The sequence below is a fragment of the Canis lupus genome, chromosome 26 (genome assembly GCF_048164855.1).
Source record: "Canis lupus baileyi chromosome 26, mCanLup2.hap1, whole genome shotgun sequence".
In the NCBI taxonomy this organism is placed as follows: Eukaryota; Metazoa; Chordata; class Mammalia; order Carnivora; family Canidae; genus Canis; species Canis lupus.
Genome location: NC_132863.1, coordinates 14,214,326 through 14,228,746, shown reverse-complemented (window position 1 = coordinate 14,228,746; position 14,421 = coordinate 14,214,326). Strand labels below are relative to the sequence as shown.

Here is a 14,421-nt window from a genome sequence, read left to right as displayed (position 1 = left end):
GAGCCTATAATTTTGATGCATTAAGGAACAGGAGTGTGGAAGCACCTAGCCTCTGGCTAATGGGCACTCTCCTCCTTTCCTACAGTGCTTTTCTTAGTAAAAACCAAAGTGTGATTTAAAACTCTGGGTGTATAGTTTTATTTCTTCTCTCCATAGCAAGCCAGAAACAGAAACGGATATTCCTGGTTCTTTTTCTACCTCTCACAAGATACGTCCCTACCTTAGTGGCTTTAGGGAACAAGGAAAATTGGGGGAGTTTAGATGGGGGAGCATCTAAGCTTTCACTAGGTACTATTCATTCACTACCTGTAGATGGGGTGGGGGCTGGGTTAAGGGCTAGAAGAACATTTAAAGAAAAAGTGGTAAACAAGCCATGTGGAAAGAAAACCAAGGAATCAAAACAGTTGATTTGTCAAATTGCATATTCCTGTGCCCAAGCCTTGTGCCCTCATGGTGTTTTTGAAATATCGTTATAGGGTGTCATGCATATACCAAAGGTGGACCTTGGAGAGGGGGTTTCTGAGCTGAGTAAGTAGCTAAACTACTTGCAAAATGGACTTTGGAAAGAACATATGATAGAAAGTTTTGTGAAAACTTATTGGGGTGCCTGGGGGTGCAGTTGGTTAAGCCATCTGACTATTGGTTTTGGCTCAGGTCATGATCTCAGGGTCTTAGGATGGAATCCCTGTATTGAGCTTCTCACTGAGCATGGAGTCTGCTTGGGTTTCTCTTTTCCTCTTGCTCTGCCCCTCTCCACCCCAAATAAATGAAAATAAATTTTTAAAAATAAATTTTTGTTATTATACTTTTTGAAGTCATCATTTTTCAGTCAATCATGCATCTTGCACCTTACCTGGGAAATACAAGCTAAATACCTGGATCTGGAACTATTACAAACTAGAATACTTTGGGGCATGCACTAGTAAAAGTTTTCAGAGACTGAATTAGCATAGTGTAAATATCCATCCAGCAGAGCAGGTAATTTTCACATTACTCATCAAATGGGTTCCTAAGGATTAGTTACTCTACATGTTGGTTCTTTGTGGAAATAACTCATAGGCAGCTGAATCATTTCAAAGCAAATTTTCCATCATCTTCCTTCTTTGTGTGGTTTAGGTCTTTATAGAGCCTGAATAACTTGAATCTGCTGGTTTCCTACTGGCAAGGATGGCTATGGATTTTTTTTTTTTTAATGAAGCAATGAATAAACCCTAGGGGAAAAATCTCATTATCATATTTAAAATACATTTAGGGCTATCTGGTCATCCTTAGTAGACTTATATTTATCCAGTGTTCCGGTTTCTCAAATTAGACTCTGCTATCTTTCCCAGAGCAAGATGAAAAAACTCCTAAACAGTGTCATTTTCAGCATAAGCACAGGAAAGTGGAAAATGCTGCCACCACCACGAGATAATCCTTTGGGCCTGTGGTATTTTCTGTGAAGCTTTGAATCAGTCTGACTCTCTCCTCTTACGTGTAATATTTAAAGATGTCAGTGTGGGGCATCAGCAGTTGAAAATTCAGGATACCGAGCCAATCTTCCCCAGTGACTGCCACATAACTTTTGCCTGCAGGATGAACCACCTACATCAGTGATTAATTTTTATTTATTTATTTATTTATTTATTTATTTATTTATTTATTTATTAATTATTTATTTATCTGGGAAATCCTCCACCTCCTTCATTCTTTCACAAAACTTTCTGCATGAATGACTTTAGTCTGAGGACCATACACATATTTTATTTCTCTCCACTGCAGGCTTTTCTCCAAGAAACTTCCACATGCTAAATAAGTGTCACATTTTGGAAAAAACAAAATTCTGACTATAAAGGATTTTGTAGTGACTCTGTATTTGCCACCACTTCTCTCAGCCCACCCCAGCTTGCTTTATAATGAAAGTGAGAACCATTGCCAGGAGTTTTATTGGCAATTAAGGATCTAAGGACCATGCAGATCTTTTTCTTCTTTATTGTATAAGAATCTTAAATGTTTAATAAGTATTTAAGTAAACAAATTTCAGCAACATTCCTTGTTTTAGGAATCCTGCTTTAATAAAAATCCAAACACTATTTGTTAATTATTATTAAAAATATCAATATTTCAAAATATCCTTGGGTCAGGGAATCCTCAACAAACATTGCCTTCTACTTATTTCAATTAAAAGCATCCTTTATTAAATTCTTAAAGCTCTGCTGGCTCTAAACGTCCCCTTTACAACTCTGCTTTCTTCTTTTCCTTTCCCGGGATTGTCTCCAATTTTAGCTTGCAGTTAAAAACTTGAGCCTGGCTCTCAGGCCAGAGCGCGGGTGTGCGTGTGTGCGCGCGTGTGTGCGCGCGTGTGTGTGTGCGTGTGTGTGTGTGTGTTGGCAGGGTTGGGGATTGTGCCTTGTTTTTCCGGACCCGAGACAAGGATTTTCCATCGCCTGAAAGAGGCCATCGAGTTTTAACATTGCGAGGCACGACTTCTAATCGCATCCTTCCCGGAAAAGTACAAACAGTTCCTCAGCCGAGGTCCCCCACCTCCCACGCGCTCTCCAGCTCGCCCTCCCCGCGGAGCCCCGCGACAGCCTCCCCAACACCTGTGAATCATCCGAGAGGCTGCCGCCGCGCAACCATTTGCATAGCCCACCACCCGCCCTCCCTCGGTGCCTAATGCACAACAAAGGAGGACAGTTAGGATTATTCCCTTATGGTTATTATTTTTAATCTCTCATATGACCAGCACAGGTAGCCTTTCTCGCCCACGCCGTTTTAAGCATCAGAGCACTCCCCCCCCCCCCCCCACCCCGGCTAGCCTCGACTGGTACCCAGGTTTGCACATGGAATGAACCACCAAAATTCTGTAGCGTCCCAGAGATCCTGGAATCCTCAGCCTTCCCCACTCCCCTTGGAAGTCTGGATGGTTCCATAAGGTCTGTGCGCGCTTCCGTGAACTATTCCTAAGAAACCCAACATAAAACCCCAGGTTCTGGTTGCATATTTAACCGAAAACAGCGTCATCTAGTTTGCCCTCAGCAAATAACTCTCAACTCCAAGCCTTGAACTCCAGGAAACCCACGCTGGTTAGGTTAACTACCCTTCCCTCCCCCTCCGCCCAATTCATTCTGTATCTCTCAGAGATAATTGCTCTGACGTACTTTAAAATAACGTGTACGCGTCTGTCTCCCCAACTGACCACATTAATGCAAACTCTAAACGCTGGGTGCTGCTTTGATAAAATGAAGAAATCACTCATAAAAATAGCAGCCCACGTAGCCTGGCCATATATGGAGCTGGTGAGGGCTGACAGGGATGCCCCTTCGGAGCCGCTTCCTTAGAAAAAGCGAATTGCAGCTGAAATCCCCTCGACTACCTCCCCCACTTCTACTCTTCTGCCTTCCCCTCCCCTTCTATGACTCAACCAAAGACAACTCAGCAGGGGGAGGGGAAATTCTATATAATCGCATATATGTCGCAGATATGACACAATATAGGCACACACAGATAACATATATACATACACACACACACAAAGAATATCAGAAAACTAGTCGCGAGATAAATGTATTTGCCCGACACCGGGTGTTAAGATGGAGTCATAAGAATCGCCTCATTCAGGTGTTTATAAAAGACTGAAATACAAAGGTTTGCAGGAAAGCGCACAGGGAGCTGAGTCAAGCGGTCCGCACAACTCGGCTCCGCCCCTCCCACCGCCCACCTCCCACCTCCATCCTCCCCCCGCGCTCCCCGCGGCACACTTCCTCCCCGCCCCTCCTGGAGAGGGCTATTAAAAGCTGCTGACGTCAAAAGGGACGGCCATCTTTGATGAGGGCAGAGCTCACGTTGCATTGAAGACGAAACCTCGGAGAGGTCAGGCGCTGTCTCTCCTTCCCTCCCGGCTTGGCGGCTCCTCCACACTTGCACCCTGCGAGGGGCCAGGCGAACACCACCCTCTGCAGAAGCCAAGGTAAGGAGCCTCCACCTCAGGTCGTGGTTCTGGTTTTGGATGGCTGCATACCCAGAGGGGACCACAGCCGAGGAGACCAAGTGAGCGTGGGCAAATACAAGTATTTGTGCACCTAGGGTGCGGTATGCCGTGTGTGCGCGTCGGGATAGCTCCGGTCTAGGGGCTTTATAAAGTATTTTCGAGGTGAGCCGCCTGGGGAAGGGAGGAATGGGGACACTGCAGATGGAGCGATGGGGAGGAAGCGCAAGGATACATGCCGAATAATAACTTACTCTTTCGAAACAGTAGTGGGACTCTCTTCCATTTTGCGATGCAGTTTTCAGAGATGTTTAGGCTGCTGGTTTTTTGATTTTTTTTTTCCCCCGGTAGACCAAAACAAACTCTGTCGTTCTGACCCTGTTATTTTGACTATTGTCGTTCAGGCGCTATTATCCAGCGAAGAATTAGGGAGAAGGCAGGTCGTGGGCGCTGGGGAGGCGAGAGAAGGGGGAGTTCCCGCCCCGGGCAAGCCGAGCTGCAGCAGCGGCAGCAGCCTCCATGCCCCGCGGACTTGATTTATGCCGCCTGCTCCCCGTCGACTGCAGGCTGGCGGGAGGCGGGCGGGTCATGCTGTGTGGGAGGGCTCTGCGGAGGGCTGGCGGGGGTGGGCTCGCCTCGGGGACTGCGGCGGCCCGCAGTCAGCACCCTGGACAGCGATGCCCAGGCCCCTCGCGGGCGCCCGCGACCTTTCAGCACCGCGGAGAGCGGCCCGGCAGCCTCGCCGCATCTACCTGCCGCAGAGCTGCCTGGCCAGAGCTGCCGGTCAGGGCTGGAGGCCAAATTGCCTCTCTGAGACCTCGGTCTCACAGAGAGACTCCCTGATAGAGAAGACGTAGTAGGTTAACAATTTTAAAAAAGAAAAAAATAAATCCTGCCGTAGGACTGCTTTGCAGGCAATTACCTGCTCCCATCCTCAGCTCCCGCATAGCTTAAAAAAGAAATAAGTCTACTTATAGACTTCTCATGTTGCCCTCGTCCCTTTTTCTTAAGTAGAAAGTAAACACATTTTTAAGAAAAATCTGCTTCATCCTCCAGTCAGATATCAAGGGTTTTGTTTGGTTTTGTTTTTAACACAGAGTATATTTGTCTGCAGACCTTGGGTGGGCATGAATGAGGTATATATGAAGATACCAAAATGATCTGTTTACAGGAGTAATATATTTCTGTATATATTTCTATTTGATATATATATATATATATATAGTTAAACTAAGCAGAATCAACTTTAAGAATGAAGCCCTCTTCTTCCTTCTCTCCCATCCTTGTAATTAGGCATGTACATAAGCACACACTCACAAAAATACATCTCAGAAATATTACAGGTCCTACAAGGTATAGATTTAATCTCTTTTGCCATGGTTTCAGAGGGAGTGGAAGTGTTTCCTATGAACATTGGTTATCTCAGGCCGATAGTTTCTGATCTGGACATTATTAAGACTGGTTTTCCTCAAAATCCAACTATGTCCTTCAGGGTCATGCAGGTGTTAGACTGAAACTGGACTCTGACCTAAAGATCTACTGCAATTTCTATTACGGCACTGCGGGATTTTGCTGAGACAGTGATAAGTACTTTAATCATTTTCTACTCTGAGCCTTGGGGCCTCTGAGTGAACAAAAATTACCAAGGAATATTTCCTGTTGTTTGATATAACTAAAATTGTCATAAAATACCAGGCGCAAAACTGTACTATTTGAATAGTTGTTAAATAAGAGTAACAGCGTCATATGTAGGAATCTATGCAACGCATTAAAAGAAACACTGTCATGATCTTTTGAAAAGCCTCACATTAAGATCTTGGATTGTTTTTGTTAGTCATAACTCCAATGATTTCTATACTAGAGCTGCTAAAATGGTCCTGTCCATATAGAGGAGGTACTTTCATTCCTAGCTATTTATTTCCTAATGTTTTTCAATTTTATGGATAACCTATGTGTTTCCATATAAGTACATATTTATCTGTTACTGTATATGGGTGTAAAATTAATATTCAGGGCTATGTAACTCCATGGAAGAATTTTATAACCTTGCAATCCGCAAACGAAATAAACAACTGTGTTTTAGTGATAGGAGGAGGGGAGAAAAGATGGGTAGGAGTCTTTAAAAATGCTTTGACTTCATGCTGCATGTCCAGACAGCTCTGCGTAGTTGCGTCAAAAAAAAAAAAAAAAAAATCCTAACGGTGCCAGAATTACGTGCTTGGACATTAGTAATTACTGCTGGGTTTGTTTGCTAGTGGAAGACTGGGGGAAATGGGGGTTAGGGGGGTGGAGGTAGAAGACTGCAGTGAAGCTGGCAAAGGGTAAAGATCTGGAAAGAAGTGGCAATGTGCACAATTACGGAGCTAATTCTAGAACAGCTTACTGAGAAATTAAAGAAAAACATAATTGAAGCATGAATTTAACATTCATGTTATTGAATGTTAAATTTTTCGGGAAAAAATGAAGAGATTTTCTATTTTAAATTTTAAACATCCAGGGCAATACGGCAAGAAGAGGCAGGAGCAGATGGACATAAGGATGTGCCAGGAAACATTCACGTAGATCCTCTGATGGTACCTGCTTGTTTGTGCATTGGCATTTTCTGCATTATCACTTCGGCATTCAGAATACGAAACAATTTATAATCTTAACCTCTCCATGGTAAAATCCCGCAGGAATTTACAATTTTATTCCTACTTTGTTAAACATGCACAACCACACATGTACAGACACAATAAACTGCTTCTTAATTAGCTTGTCTAAACACATTCCTAAATTCTAGGTGTTAACCCCAGAGTGATGGTTATCAGCCAAAAGACATATTTCTGCCAGTAGCACCTCTTCCCATAGCAGGCAGCCTTCAGCAGAACATGTAGGTTTTGATGATTAGTAGAATGAGAGATAACTTGAGAAAGAGGTTGAGAGAGGAGACATGAAGGATAAAAATAGATAAATCTGCTTTTTATATGATGTACTATGAATAAACTATTTTTCTCATATTATGCAAATGCTTTTCAATTCTATAAAGGTAAGAAAATTGGTGTTGTCAGCTTCAGCGTAGATACATTTCTGCAGTGTCATCCCTTGTCAGCAAGGACCAACCTGATAGGAAGATATTGACCAATCAGTGAGCACCAGATACATAAATGAACCCCATAGAGGATATAAAGTCTCATGCTTATATGGTCTTTGACCTCAGTAAGTTTAGCCGGTAGTAATCTTAGTAAAAACAATAAACAACAAAAATTAACAAATAATACCAGAATGAAATGCAATGAAACAGTGGAAGAAAAATCATTAAGGGAATACATGATAATTTGCCCAATGAATGTTACCAGAAATAAGGAGGGTAGATCCTAAGGAGGACAATATTGCATTGGACTAGAATGATTTGAGCAGTGAGGCAGGACTTCAACTGGCTTTTGGAGGTTGAAGTGGGAGAGATCTGCTGAGTAGTTATAATATAGGCAGAATTACAAGTAAGGCAAGCCCAAGTTATGGACAGCAAATATCCATCCATTTGGGTAGTGGGAGCTTATGCTGAGGAATATGCTGGAACAGAGACCTGAAGCCTTCTATGAAAGGCCTTGAATACCAATTTGATGATTTAGTGCTTTATTTTCTAAAGTTGACTTCAGAGCAGAAGCTGATATAATAAAGTAACCGGGTCCTTTTTAACATCTGAGAACGAAAAAAAAAAAAAAAAATCTGAGAACTGCTATTCTCAGATTGGATTATATTTGCCTTCTTCCAGAAATAAAGGGGAGTTAATTGGTATAAAGGATGATTAATTAGAAGAAAAAAAATTAATCCTCATTTAGGCATCTTTTAGAATCTCTTCTCAGGATACACATGGACTTATGAGTCCTACCAGGAAGTTAATTGTAAGTTTCAAATTTTTAGTATTGACTAGAACAAATTATTCAAGATGAGCACCTACCAGAAAGATTAAAAAGCAGGTCAAGAATCCAGAAATGAGAGGTACCCAGAAGGTACACTTGAATGATAAACATGTGGAACACTCTCTTGCCTCCGAGTATTCTGCATTGTCAAATACACTGGCTGGATGGATGAAAATAGATGCCAGTTTTTCTGTGCATGTTTCAGGCAGCATGACACATACAATCAACCCCAAGTAGCTAAAACTGAAAAAAAAAAAAAAAAAAATATATATATATATATATATATATATAGTAAAATTTGGGAAAACTGAGGTGAAGTGGATGGAATATCATATTTTTTTTCCTTCCATCCTAGCTGACTTTGCTGAGTACCCTCACTCCAGGGCTAGCTCGAGGTCTGAATTATACCTATTTCATTTTTAATCTTGTGGTTACTACTCTCACAGCAGAGCTTCAAAATTCCAAATGCTGTCAGCCCTGCTGAACTGAAATAGTCAGTGGCTTCATGTGGAGGAATAAATGGCAATTGCAGACATAGATCTTGTTGCTATTTCAGTTCTCACTAGGAAGTGTCAAGGGACTATCCTCATCTGTTCTTCACCAAAACACTGGCAGGTGAGACATCCTTAGGATAATATGTTGATTTCCAAGATGATTCCCTGGAGGAAATTTGGAAATAGTGACGTTTCAGAGTAGGTTATTAAACTGAATTCAGGGGGCCTTCCAAGTATCAAGAGGGAGAGAAGAGATAGATACCACATAGCATTGAGGAAGCAGGACATGGTAAGTGAAGGAAGAGTTTTAAAAAACAATTAGTTGTAAAAGAAGAAAGAGATTTCAGAGAAATTTCCAGAGAACACAAGCTGCAGTGTCAGAATTACTATCATTGCTATAACGATAATAGCTACTTATTTCTACATAATTTTCTTCACAAGGATTTCGAAGCACTTCACGCAAAAGTACAACCAGTTTCTGATTTCTAAATGGATGATGCAAACCATAGTGATAGGATGGGTTCACATATGATATTAGATAACATTTAGTAAGTCATAGATCTGATTTAGAAGAACAGAGTTATCTAAAGCAGAAATTAATCAGAATAGGCCTATGGGGGAGAAGAGTGAGCCACTAATTCTAAAAGTTTTTACCTGTACTAATTCACTGAATCTTCATAACATCCCTGTAATCAGGGTACTATTATTATTTCCATTCTAAAGATGAGTAAATTGAGGGAAAGAAAGACTAAGAAACTTGCCTAAGATCACAGAACAGAGCCAGGATTTAAATGCAAGTACTGAGTCCAGAGACTAAGCTATTAACTATTATGTGACCTCTTGCATCTTCTACATTTTTCATATTGGTTAATCAGGCACAGAGAATGTACATGGTTTCTTTTCCAATATGTTTTCTTCCTCAGTTGGGCTTCAGGGCATGATGGTAATCAGGAGCCAGGAGATCTGGTTCTAGCCCAAAAGAATCTACTTGTAATTTCTTGTTTGGGAATCATACTATCTTTAAACGAGTCACTCAACCACTGTTGAACTCAGTTTGTTCATCTGTAGAATGACAGAACTGGGCTAATATTTTCCAATATCTCTACCATTGAGAAGTTAATGAAATCAGTGCTGAAAACTCTGGATAATAGGTTTGGGTCCAGTGATCTGTTGATCTCAGGCTGAGAATTGCCTTAATACTGTTTCAGTACCTGATCTGACTCCCTCCCCCATTAAAAGATTAATTTATATTCACAGCCTCCCTCCTCCTCAATCTCTTTCTTCCTCTTCTCTTTTTCTTTCCTGCCTCCCAATAATTTCTTTGACATCATCTTTCTGAAGTCTTTACACTCAGACTTAAGAAATCCTGGGTTTTTCCTAAAAGTCCTGATCTGAGCCGTCAGTGATTTGGGTATCTTTGATCCTTCCCAATCAGATTTATTGCTGCCTGGCACAGACTATATCCTACAACCTGCCTAAACATTTTTATAAGTCTTTTTCCTCCTAATTAACTGGTTGTTGTTGTTGTTGTTGTTTTAAATCCTTTTCTAGACCCCTTTTCATGATCTCCCATGTTGGACTTAAAGAAATTTATTAGATACTATTTTTTTCATTTCTCTACTTTCTTCCTCTGCCACTTAGAAAAAGAAAACACTTTCATAGAGTCTGTGAGCTCTTAAGTACTTAAAACTCAACACTTCATATGACCTGAATCACATGGTATTTAGTAGCTAGCTCAGAAACTAATCAAGTTTGATGATGGGTTAGGTGCGGGGAGGTAAAATAACATTTCAAAAAAGCTTTAAGGTCAAGGGATGAGGAGAAGGGGAAGCCTTAAAGCTTATGAGATTTATAGTTCAGAGGCTAATAGCTGGCAGTACAATGTCTATTAATTAGACTCATAGTCACATGTGAATTAAAATCCCATGTTCCGGAAAAGCCATGTTCTCCTTGTTGCTACAGTCCTGTTCCTACTGCAGTATTTGGGCATCTTTTCAGCAGAGTAAAGCGTGGTATACTGCAAGAGGAGATCTTAACTGATTTTCTTACTGCTGACTCATAGAGGTTAGCCTCAGTAGTGATTAACTGATGATAAGAACAAATCTGTATCCCTTAAAAGAGAGGCGACAATCCTTTTTAAGGGTTTGTATTTCCTTTTAAATGCTTAACAATCATTCTAGAGAAATTCAAAGTGAATGACAATGTCAGCACCGGATTGATGCTGCATGACAGCTGCACTAGATTTAGGGATTGATTTCTGTGGTCGTGGAAAAATATACATGATCCTCTTAGCTAGTAAAGGAAGCCAAATTCTGTTTCATGTGAAGGGGGAACTAAAGCAACTCACTAATCTTTTCTTCTGCTTTTGGATTTTTGTTGTTGTTGTTGACCTGGATTTGGTTCCTATTCCCCAGAGATGGCTAATTCTTTCATATCTTAAATTGAGACTGCACTTTCTGCTGATTCACCTCACCCATCCTCTAAAATGGTTCATTGTATACTTGAAGAGCAAGGTTATATTCCTCACTAGAATGGTCATCTAGTCTCATCACTTCCCCATCACTTCCTATATCCAAATACCACCACTCACAGATTTTGAATTTGGGAGATGACTTTTCATGCCCACAGGTTGAGTGAGTGGCTTCTATTCTTTGCTGACAACAGCACTTCAGAAAATGAAAGCCTTCAGAGATGTCCCCCTGAGCCCTGCACTCTGGCCTCACTCCTATTTCAGAGAAATATCTGGGTGTAGCTCTGAGAATTCTGCAAGTTAGACGGAATTCCTTTATTATGGAGAATCTCAGACCATGCTGTGGATTTCCTTTCTTCATATTCATCTTTTGTACAGTTTCAAAAAATAATGACTGACAAATTACAAAGCAGCATATTGAATTTCTCTGCAGTTAGTCCAAGATCGGTCTGACAGCTATAAGTAAGAATTTTGCAACTTCTCCATTGACAGAGAGTAGAGGGAAAGAGATGCCTGAGTCTACTAGGAAGACTATGCATAGTCCTGTCGAGTGGATTTTTTATTTTAGTGGAAAAGCCTATTGTAACTTCACTGTAATGCTAGAAATCAAGATAGCATTCCTGATTTAGGCCAGATAAATTGCTGAACATTGCTTTTTTTTTTTTTTTTTTTTTTCAAATTCCAAGATGACTGTCCCGTGTTCCTCAAACATAAATCAGCTGTCATTATGGCACTTTTCATTAATTAATTCAACAAATATTTATTGAGCATCTTTCATGTGACAGGAAAACACTGTACTGATTACTGAAGACAGAGCAGTAAATAAAGCATGCATGTTTCTGCCCTCAGTGCATTTTTCTGGGCGCCCTGTTTTGAGGTATTTTCATTTTAGAAGACATGTTTCACATAGAATCCCTTTTTGAATCTAATATATTAACCCAACTTAGAAAAGAACTTGGCTATCTATTCAAAATGTGCAATTGATTGAAGGTTTCTACTAAGTGGTCAGTATTCATAGCAAGATTGCTACATCATAAACAGAATATGTATTAAGAACCAGCCTACGTCGGGCTCCCTGCATGGACCCTGCTTTTGTCTCTGCCTCTCTCTCTGCCTTTGTCCCTGCCTCTCTCTCTCTGTGTCTCTCATGAATAAATAAATAAAACCTTTAAAAAAGAACTGTTTAAAAAAAAGGGACTCCTGGGTGGCTTAGTGGTTAAGCGTCTGCCTTCGGCTCAGAGGTGATCCTGGAGTTCCGGGATCAAGTCCCACCACCAGCTCCCTGCATGGAGCCTACTTCTCCCTGCCTATGTCTCTGCCTCTCTCTCTCTCTCTGTCTCTCTGTCTCTCATGAATAAATAAATAAAATCTAAAACAAAAAAACAAAAAACAAAAACAACTGTTTAAGAACCAGCCTTAGTCGTCAAGGAATTCAGTAAATATTTAAGATATGCCCTTATGTAAATTTGTCTCTATTAACATGGATATCACTAAAATTTCCTTTAAGTGTCTGTATTCCTGTATCCCAGTCTATTGGGATCTCTCCCTATATATATTATTCCCACCACTCATGGAGAAAAGAGGTCAAGCTTTAAGGAATGTGGTACTTCCTAGGCCAGAAAACCTAGCCCCAACTATAAAGTTCATGCAAGAGTAGGGTGACTGAAAGAAAGAGCAGCATCTTTTTGATGACAGTACTCCCCAAATCAAGCTACTTCCCTCCTCTGAGAACTTCCTGTCATTAAAGGAGTTTCAAATATTTAGGATCAAGTAAAAATATGTGTTAGTTCCCCAGTTCTTGCTTTTAGAAATTTACCTCTTCATACCAATCTCCCTTGTATGATTTATCACATTGCTTTGTAATTACATATTTATGCATTTTTCTCAACAGACTATAAAAGTTTTTGAGAGAAAGGGCCATATGTTAACCATCTTTGAATCCTTGGTAACAGTGTCTGTCACACACCAGGTAGACAGAAAATGAATGAATGAATTGGAATACCAACTACCCCTTTGCGGAAAAAGGAATTCTACTGCTGTAAGTAATGCCTACTTTTATTGACCAAATGTTATAATCAGAACAATTCAGGAATGCAGATTCACCCTAAACATTGGAATGGAGTTTGTCCCAAGGAAGCACTTATGTTCACCCAACTAGTTGCCCAACTTTGGCAGATAATTTATTTTTCTCATCTGCTCTTTTATCACAAATGAATCAGGGGTTAAAAAGCTAAGGAAGACTCAGGTGATTCTCAAGAAAGTGTTGCCAAAAGCAGGTTTATATTCAGAGATGAAAAGCCGTTGCCTTTGAGTGATTTAAGTCAGTTTCACATACAGAGCCAGCTTTTTAACATATATAAAATACATGGTTAAATACATGGTTAAATACATGGTTTACTTTTCACTAAGATGAAAATGATATTTTTGATGCTCCTGTCTACACATATCGTAGTTAACAGGGATATAGATTGGTGGCTTCAGCTAACTCTCATTTTCAGTGTCACATATTTGCTGCTTCTCTGTTAGAATGGCAGCCTGGTGTACTTGATGTTGAGTTTGCTTCCCAGAGATTTTCCTCAAACATGTCAGCTTCTAACTTTTCCTTTCAAACATCCAGTGTTCTCTTGCCTAGGAAAGAAAAATAAACAAGGCATGATGTGGTAAATCAGTCCCACTTGTCTTTTTTTAAAAAGCTGTTACCAACTAAGCACTGAATTTTGCATTTCTCTTGACCTAGCCGTTGTCATGAAACAAGTCTAAAACCACTGTTCAGTTATCCTGCACCCTACTCTCTCCAGCTGAGAACAAAGATCCCACTGGATGACCATAAGAAAAAAGTAACTAACTTATTGAATGACTGTGGTATGGTGCACTAAATCCTTGACATACATTGACTCATTGAATCTCTATAACACCTTAAAAGAGTTTAAAATTCTTGTCTCTGACTGCAAGGTCTATGTTTTTCCCACCACTCTATGAGTTTTCCCATCAGTTACATACAATCCATTGAGATCTTCTAACAGAAAGTGTGCTCCTGACCTGTAGAACATGAGTCAGTAAAATCCAAAGAACTCAGTCCTCTGGACTGAGTCCTCTGGACTAAAAAGTCAGGTGAGATTTCGTGGTATGAGGAACCAGGAGAAAGTCAGCATCTAGACAAGCTCATTGAGCACTGGATTGAGAGAAATGGCTGCATATGTAGCCCATTTCTGCCACTGCAATTATATGACCCTGACCAACTTACATAACCTGAACTGAGCCTCAGTTTTCATGTCTATAAAAAGCAAGCAATAGCTGCCTTGCATATGTCACGTGGTTATCATGAGACTTAAGGGAGCTAATGCTTGTGAAGTGCTATTCCCTTCACCACTCTGGGAACAAGAAAGAAACTGTTGTTATTATGTACTATTAGCCATCATTTGCAATGCCAGATTTCCAGTGTTCTTTATTGCAGGTTATGTTAAGGCCATATACTTCTTTTCCTCTTTATAATGTTGAATTTGCTTACAGAAATAGGTCTTGGTATCACAGTATTTTTTAGCTTGAGCAGCATGCATGATAAAATGGGAAAATGTGTCAACATTCTTT

General features: G+C 40.5%; 1 protein-coding gene and 1 long non-coding RNA gene across 12 annotated transcripts in view; one reads left to right on the top strand and one right to left on the bottom strand.

Annotated features, from left to right (window-relative positions):
* Nucleotides 1-4,547, bottom strand: part of LOC140618094 (uncharacterized) — a 130,060-nt gene extending 125,513 nt beyond the window's left edge. For all 10 annotated transcript variants that reach the window (XR_012018269.1, XR_012018275.1, XR_012018270.1 and 7 more), the window contains exon 1: nucleotides 4,222-4,547. This is a non-coding gene — a long non-coding RNA (uncharacterized lncRNA). The remainder of the gene's footprint in view (nucleotides 1-4,221) is intronic.
* SNAP25 (synaptosome associated protein 25) overlaps nucleotides 3,790-14,421 on the top strand; it is a 78,371-nt gene continuing 67,739 nt past the window's right edge. For both annotated transcript variants that reach the window (XM_072800081.1, XM_072800082.1), the window contains exon 1: nucleotides 3,790-3,949. The gene's annotated coding sequence lies outside the window, so the exon portion shown is untranslated. The remainder of the gene's footprint in view (nucleotides 3,950-14,421) is intronic.